General features: G+C 34.0%; 1 non-coding gene across 1 annotated transcript; it reads right to left on the minus strand.

Moving 5' to 3' along the window:
* Positions 1-4,536: 4,536 nt before the first annotated feature.
* LOC121206686 (small nucleolar RNA R71) lies at positions 4,537-4,643 on the minus strand. The gene has a single exon (XR_005901829.1). It is a non-coding gene; the product is annotated as a small nucleolar RNA R71 (small nucleolar RNA).
* Positions 4,644-7,374: the final 2,731 nt, after the last annotated feature.

The following is a 7,374-nucleotide window of genomic DNA, read 5'->3' on the forward strand; positions in this document are numbered from 1 at the left end:
TCACAGGCCTCATAGATATTCGAAATGGGATCACATGGTCGTGTCCCAGCCCGTGTCCGACCCCGTGTGACTCTCTGACTTGGGTCACACAGCCAACATATACTATCGTGTGGCTAGCCCGTGTGCCCTAAAAATAGCCATACACACCCGTGTGCCAGGTCGTGTGCTAGGCCATGCCAAACCTATAGGGTATATTGACTTATGCCACACGACCAAGTCACAAATACTTGTGTGAGGCCGTGTGGAGCATACTTACTTGGTTTTAATTTAAACACCAGGGGACACACGACAGTGTACAAAGCCGTGTGTCACTCACGGTTGAGACACACACCCATGTCTCTACCCGTGTGGACAAAAATAGGTTATTTACCAAGCCATTTTGCCACCCAACTTGCGCAAACCTATACCAAACCAAATTGTACAACTCATGGCATAAAAATAGACATTTAAACCAACCAATTCAAGCCTAAATCATGCAAATTCTATATCACCATCTTCCATACACACAAGTCAAAAAAGTAGGCTACACCATTTATACCAAATTCACACATACACAATGCACATTCAATTATACATCAACATGCTCAATTTACAAGCATATAACTTCTTTAGTTTCTACTATTTGACAATCACAACATCTATTATCAATAAGCATCACAAGGCCAAACTTAACTGCATAATATAAACCATATGCACACCTTTATACACATTACCATACCTACCAAAATTAAGCCAACTTAAATGGCAAAACAAAATGAAACTTAAAACATTAACAAGCCAATTCAAATGGCTAAATGCATTGACAATAAATATGCCAAAATAACCAAAGTCCCTATACATGCCATATCCTCAAAACATAAGCTTAAAAGTACCAAAACGATAGTTAGATAATGTGATGAAATCTCTGATGATCCCTGAATCCAAGCTAGCTTTAAATTCACTATAAAACATAGAAAAATAAACAAAGTAAGCTTTATAGCTTAGTAAGCTCGTATGGAATAAACTCAATCTTAACATAAATATACAAACTGTAAATTTGAACAAATCAACATGTAATTCATTTAACTAACACACCTTTCACATTTTCAATCATAGTCTTGTGTATGAACTTCACAACTTGTTTGATTTAAACTTATACAGTTCATGTACATACCTATACCATCTCGTATCAATCTCATATTCAACCACGTCTTCCATTTACTCATTGAACCATTTAGAATACTATCGGATACATGGGAATCTCACACCCGAAGTGCCACATATATAGCCAAAGCTATCTCAATCTCATATCACATGTACTGCTCACACTAGAGCTATCAATAGGCCTGCTCACACAAGCTGTAGGTCAAGACATAGCTACACGGTACTTCTCACACAAGCTGTCAAGTAACCACAAAACATGCCAATATACTCAGCCACCGGTAGGACGTATAGGGCCAGCACCTGGATCACATAATCACAATAATCCTTTAATGACATGTCATCCGTATCTTAATCTATTCCTAAGATTCAACCGGGAGTTTACACTTGCTGAATCATTTTCGAACGTGTTCGTAAAGTCGCAATTCATACAATATCAAAGCATTTAAAACATAATTATAACAATGCTTATTACATACGAACTTACCTCGGATGTAAAAACGGCTAAATTGATTGATTAGTTGAGAACTTTGTCTTTCCCTCGATCGAGATCCGAGTTTCGCTTTTTTTGTATCTCTATGTAATCAAAATTAACTTCTTTAATCATCTCTCTATTCAATTTTGTCAAAAATTCAATTTAAAGCATTTTTACATAGTTGCCCCTAATGTTTCACATCTTTTACAATTTAGTCCTTATTTCATAAAAACACAAATTCATGAAATTCAATACTAAACCATGCTAGTCTAATTACAAATAGGTCCCTAGAAACCCATATTTTCCATTTATTTCACATTTTAACCACAAATTTTCCATATTTCACAATTTAATCCCTAATTTGCATTTTTACTAAAAATCACTTAACAAAACTTGTATAACTAACATCAAACATTCATAATCTATCATTAAACATCAAAATACTCATGTATTCATCATGGCAACATCTAAAATCTTTTAACAATTTTGAAAAATTGTCCCTGGGCTAGCTAGACTAAGCTGCAACGATTTCAAAAACACAAAAATCATTAAAAATAGGACAAAAGTCGTACCTAATTGAGCATACAAAGCTTGGTCGAATATCAAGCCCTAAAAATGGCTATTCTTCAAGTTAGAAATGGCTAAGTAAGAAGATGAATGAAAATAATGGCTTTTGTTTTATTTATTTATTCTTTATTAACTAATTTACTATTTTAACCTTGATTAATAACCATTAAAACAGTTAATAATATGTCTGTATATGTCGACTCATGTTTCAAATGGTATTTACAACATAAGGACCTCTAAATTAAGATTCCATAGCTATTAGATACCTTTAGCGATTGGAACTCCACTTTTACACTTTACGCGATTTAGTCCTTTTTATCGAATTAAGCATTCAAAAGATAAAATTTCTGATAAGCCATAGAAGTAACATATTTTAATCCCATTCTTGATGCATTTTTGGATGATTTATTATTTAATTTAGTGAATTTGATGCTCCTAATCCTTTTATTTCATGTTTCTATACTTAGGAGAGCATAGAGGAGAAAATGGAGTAGAAAACGACCAAAATTGGACAAAACGAACTACTTTCAAGATCCACACAGCCTGGCCATTCCCACACGAGCTGAGCACACGCCTGTGTGAGCCATACGGGCTGACCATACCCCTATGTGCCAGCCCATGTCGATATCGCTCCCTGTTTCCCAAACATACAGAAAAGTCAATTTTTAAGGTTTCTAAGCATTCTCAAGTCTATAAATACACACTAGAAGAGGACCTAAGCGAGGATGCAGAGAAGAACGAAGAATTTACTCGAAGAACGCCATCAACATCAACTAAGAAGTAGGATCTCCTTCAAGATTAAAGATCTCATGTCAACTTCTTTAGAAGTTTTTGGGTTTCTTTATGTTTTGTAGTTTTCCTAATTTTGAGATGTTTTCCTCCCAAAGTATGAAATAAATTCCCTAGATACCTAGGGAAGATGAAATCTATGATGGATGTTGTTATTTAATTATTTTGAATTACATGATAAATACTTGATTTCTTGATCTCAATTATGTATACTTATTCCATGTTTTAATGTTTTCAAGATATTAATTCATGATTTATGTGCTTAATTCAGTAGAGAAAAAGTCATTGTTTAAGAGTAGCTCTGACATAATTGAGTGGAGTTTCATGCAATCCTAGAAATAGGACAACCTAAATCTACCGAATTAGAGTCAAATCTAATAAGGAAATCCATAGATCGAGTAAATGCGACGATAGGGGTTTTAATTAGAAAGAAATTTCAATTAATCAACCTAAAGAAATTTCAATTAATCAACATAGAGTCAATTATATTTACTCTCAAAAGAGATATTAATATAATTTAGGGATTTCTACAGATCAAGGCAAGTGAATAAATCGTTTAATTCAGATTCAGAATAATAAGTGAAGTCTAGGTGGATTCTTTCCTGGGTATTGTCTCTCTCATTGGTTTATTCGATTATTTTCTTACTTATTCTATGTTGTGTCCTTAGTAATTAGATAATTTTAGCTTTAAAACAAACTTCTTCAATTTACCGGCTAGATAATAGAAAGATAGTAAGTACTAGTACTTTTAGTCCTCGTGGATACAATAGTCCCAACTCACCGTAGCTATACTATTATTCGATAGGTACGCTTGCCTTTGTCATGATTTTAGTTAGTTAAGTGAATCCTCATCAAATTTTTGGTGTCGTTGCCGGGGACTAAAATATTAGGAGCACTTTTTATTACTTTAGCCATTTTTATTTTTATTACATTTTATTTCTGTTGTTATTTTAATTTTCTTTTACTAACTTTTCTTTTATTTATTTCTGGTAGGTTTTTTTAGTTTATGACAAGAAGAAACCCGTCAGGACATTTAGTATCCGACAGTGAGATCAAAAACACCACTCGCAAAAACAGTAGAGAAGCAAGGCAAAGTCAAAAAAGTACATTGGAAGAGCAAGAGGAAATCCTTAATATTACTGAGAAGATGGCTGAAAATCAAAATAATTAGCTACCTCATGTAGTTGCCGCAAATCCTGCTCCTCGTACTATCTGCGATTGTGCCAAGCCCAATTTAACTAGGGCTGAATCGAGTTAGACCCGTTATTGCTGGAAATAATTTTGAACTGAAACCTAACACTATTCAATTGATTCAACAGTTTGTTCAGTTTGATGGTTTGTAGGACGAAGACTAAAATACTCATTTGGTTAATTTCCTAGAATTCGATGACACTTGTAAGATTAATGGCATTTCTGGTGACGCCATTCACCTTCGGTTGTTTCCATTCTCATTAAAAAATAAGGCTAAACAGTGGTTGAACTCCCTACCACGAGATTCTATCACTACATGGGAACAAATGACCGAAAAATTCTTGTTAAAGTATTTTCCATCGGCTAAGACAGCCAAGCTGAGGAATGATATCTCTTCCTTCATGCAAATTAATTCAGAGACTCTATATGATGCATGACAGAGGTATAACGACGTATTGAGAAGGTGCCCTCACCATGTGTTACCTCTATGGCTACAGGTTCAAACTTTCTACAATAGTTTGAACCCCTCAACTAGGCAATTGATCGATGCAGCCGTTGGTGGTACCCTGAATAACAAAACACCTGAAGCAGCTTATAAATTTACAGAGGAGATGTGATTGAAAAATTATAAGTGGCAAGTCATGAGAACAAATGTAACACCCCTCACCAGTATTCAACACCAGAATAGGGTTACAGGGTATTTCCAAACTTATAAAACAATTACACATTTAACTCTGCATAAATTTTCACAATTCAATCATTCAACATTCAATCTAAATTAATTTGTCCCTAATACGAGCCTACAAGGCCCTAAACATACTTTAGGAATAGTTCGGGACTAAACTGAAAACTTAAGAAAATTTCACGAAACTTTGAAAATTTTCTCAAAATAGGGGACACACACCGTGTGAATAGGCCGTGTGTCTCACACGGCCACCAGACATGCCCGTGTCACATGTCGTGTGAACATTATAAATGGAAGCACATTTCTGTGTCCCAGTCCGTGTCCAACCCGATGTAACTCTTTGACTTGGGTCTCACGAAAAGCACACACACCCGTGTGCTTAGCTCGTGTGCCCTAAACATGGCCATACACGTTCGTGTACCAGGCCGTGCTAATCCTGTAGGGTATACTGACTTATGCCACAGGCCAAGTCACACGCCCGTGTGTGAGACTGTGTTGAGCATACTGACTTGGTTTCAAATTAAACACCAGGGGAAACACGGCCGTGTAACATGACTGTGTGTCACACACGGCTAAGACGCATGCCCGTGTCTCTGCCCGTGTGGACAAAAATAGGCTATTTACCAAGCCAATTTGCCACCCAAAATTTCATGTACCTACATAACTCAAATGGTACCATTTCATGACACAAGTATGCAGCCAAAAGTCATCAACCATAATACAAATTATACTATATCTACTTGAATCATTTCAATACTCAATTTAATTCCATTTACCTATTCAAATACCTATCAACTCAACGTGCTTTACTAGACATAACTGACCTATATATATCATGTACCATAATTCATCTAATTTATCATCCAAAATCAATCCACAACAAATATATCTCAACTAAATAAATACCTCATACCATAATAAACATTTAAGTATCATAATTTAACATCAACCATATCACATGGTAATATTTATAACAAACTACATAACTTTTATAAGCTACCTCTAATGGCCAAAATAAATTTTCATCAAACATACCAAAATGAATCAAGCCTATACATGCTATATACCATATATACACAACTCCAAAAGTACCAAAATAGATCTCTGATAGTGCGGTGAAGTCCTTGATAATCCCTGAATCCAAGCTAGCTTTGGAATACTATAAAACAAGGAAAAATAAACAAACTAAGCTATAAAACTTAGTAAGTACGTATGTAAGAATGAAACAATCTCATTATTCATTAACATTTCTAAATAGATGACATAAATTGCATTAAAGCATCAATCACTAAGTTAACATAAAATTCTCAATTTTCATTAGCTCGTTATTCGAATAGTTTCCCATACATACCTGTACCGATACATATCTATTTCTCACCAGTTTACTTATCAAATCACTCCCAGTTAATAAATGCTTATGGTACGAGTACATGGAATTTCCAGTGCCATAGTCCAACTATGGTCTTACACATAAATTGCCATGGTCTTACATTCATGTGCCATAACACGGTTATGGACTTTTTATCCGATTGCCATAGCCCAACTATAGTCTTAGTTGGCAACTCGCCTTACTTGAATCGTACATTTAATTTGAAATCTTCGAAACTTTACCAGTAAGATAAATACAATCATAATACATCCATCAATTAAATAAATGCACAATTAAGTTCAATTATACGAACTTACCTCGTGTACGGAAATGATGAAACGAACCAACTATTCAAATACTTTGCTTTTTCCCCGGTCTAAGTCTGAATTCCTCTTTTCTTGATCCACAAGTAATCAAAATCAACTTATTTATTCTTCTAATTATTCAATTCAATCCAAAATATGCACTTGAGCTATTTTACACATTAGCCCCTAAACTTTCACATTTTTACAATTTAGTCCTTATTACAAAAACTTACAAATTCATGAAATTCAAGACTAATCGATGCTAGTCGAATTACCATTATACCTATAGCAGCCCATATATTTCATGTATTTCACATTTTATCCACAAATTTTTCAACATTTCTCAATTTAATCCCTATTTTGCAATTTCACTAAAAATCACTTAACAAAACTTGTATATCTATCAACAAGCATGCATACTCTATCAAGAAACTTCAAAAACACACATGTATTCATCAATGACATCATTCAAAATTTTTAACAGTTTTGGAAAATAGTCCCTGGGTTAGATAGTACTAGTTTCAACGATCACAAAAAACATAGAAATCATTAAAAACGGAACAAAAATTGGACTTACTTGTACCAAAGATAGTTAGCCGAATCTTCAAATTATTTTCATGGCTTTCTTTGCCCTAACATTCGGGTATGAAGATGATGAATACCTAAATTTTATGTTTTGTTTTATTTAATTAACATGTATTTAACAATTACCAAATTAACCTTAACATTAAACAATAAAAATCATTTAATAGTTGTCCATAATTGTACACTTATTCTAATAATGGTATAATTATCACTTAACGACATTTAACTATTTAATTTCATAGCAATTAGATACTTTTATCTAATAGAA

Source organism: Gossypium hirsutum, chromosome A01, assembly GCF_007990345.1.
Source record: "Gossypium hirsutum isolate 1008001.06 chromosome A01, Gossypium_hirsutum_v2.1, whole genome shotgun sequence".
Classification (NCBI taxonomy): domain Eukaryota; kingdom Viridiplantae; phylum Streptophyta; class Magnoliopsida; order Malvales; family Malvaceae; genus Gossypium; species Gossypium hirsutum.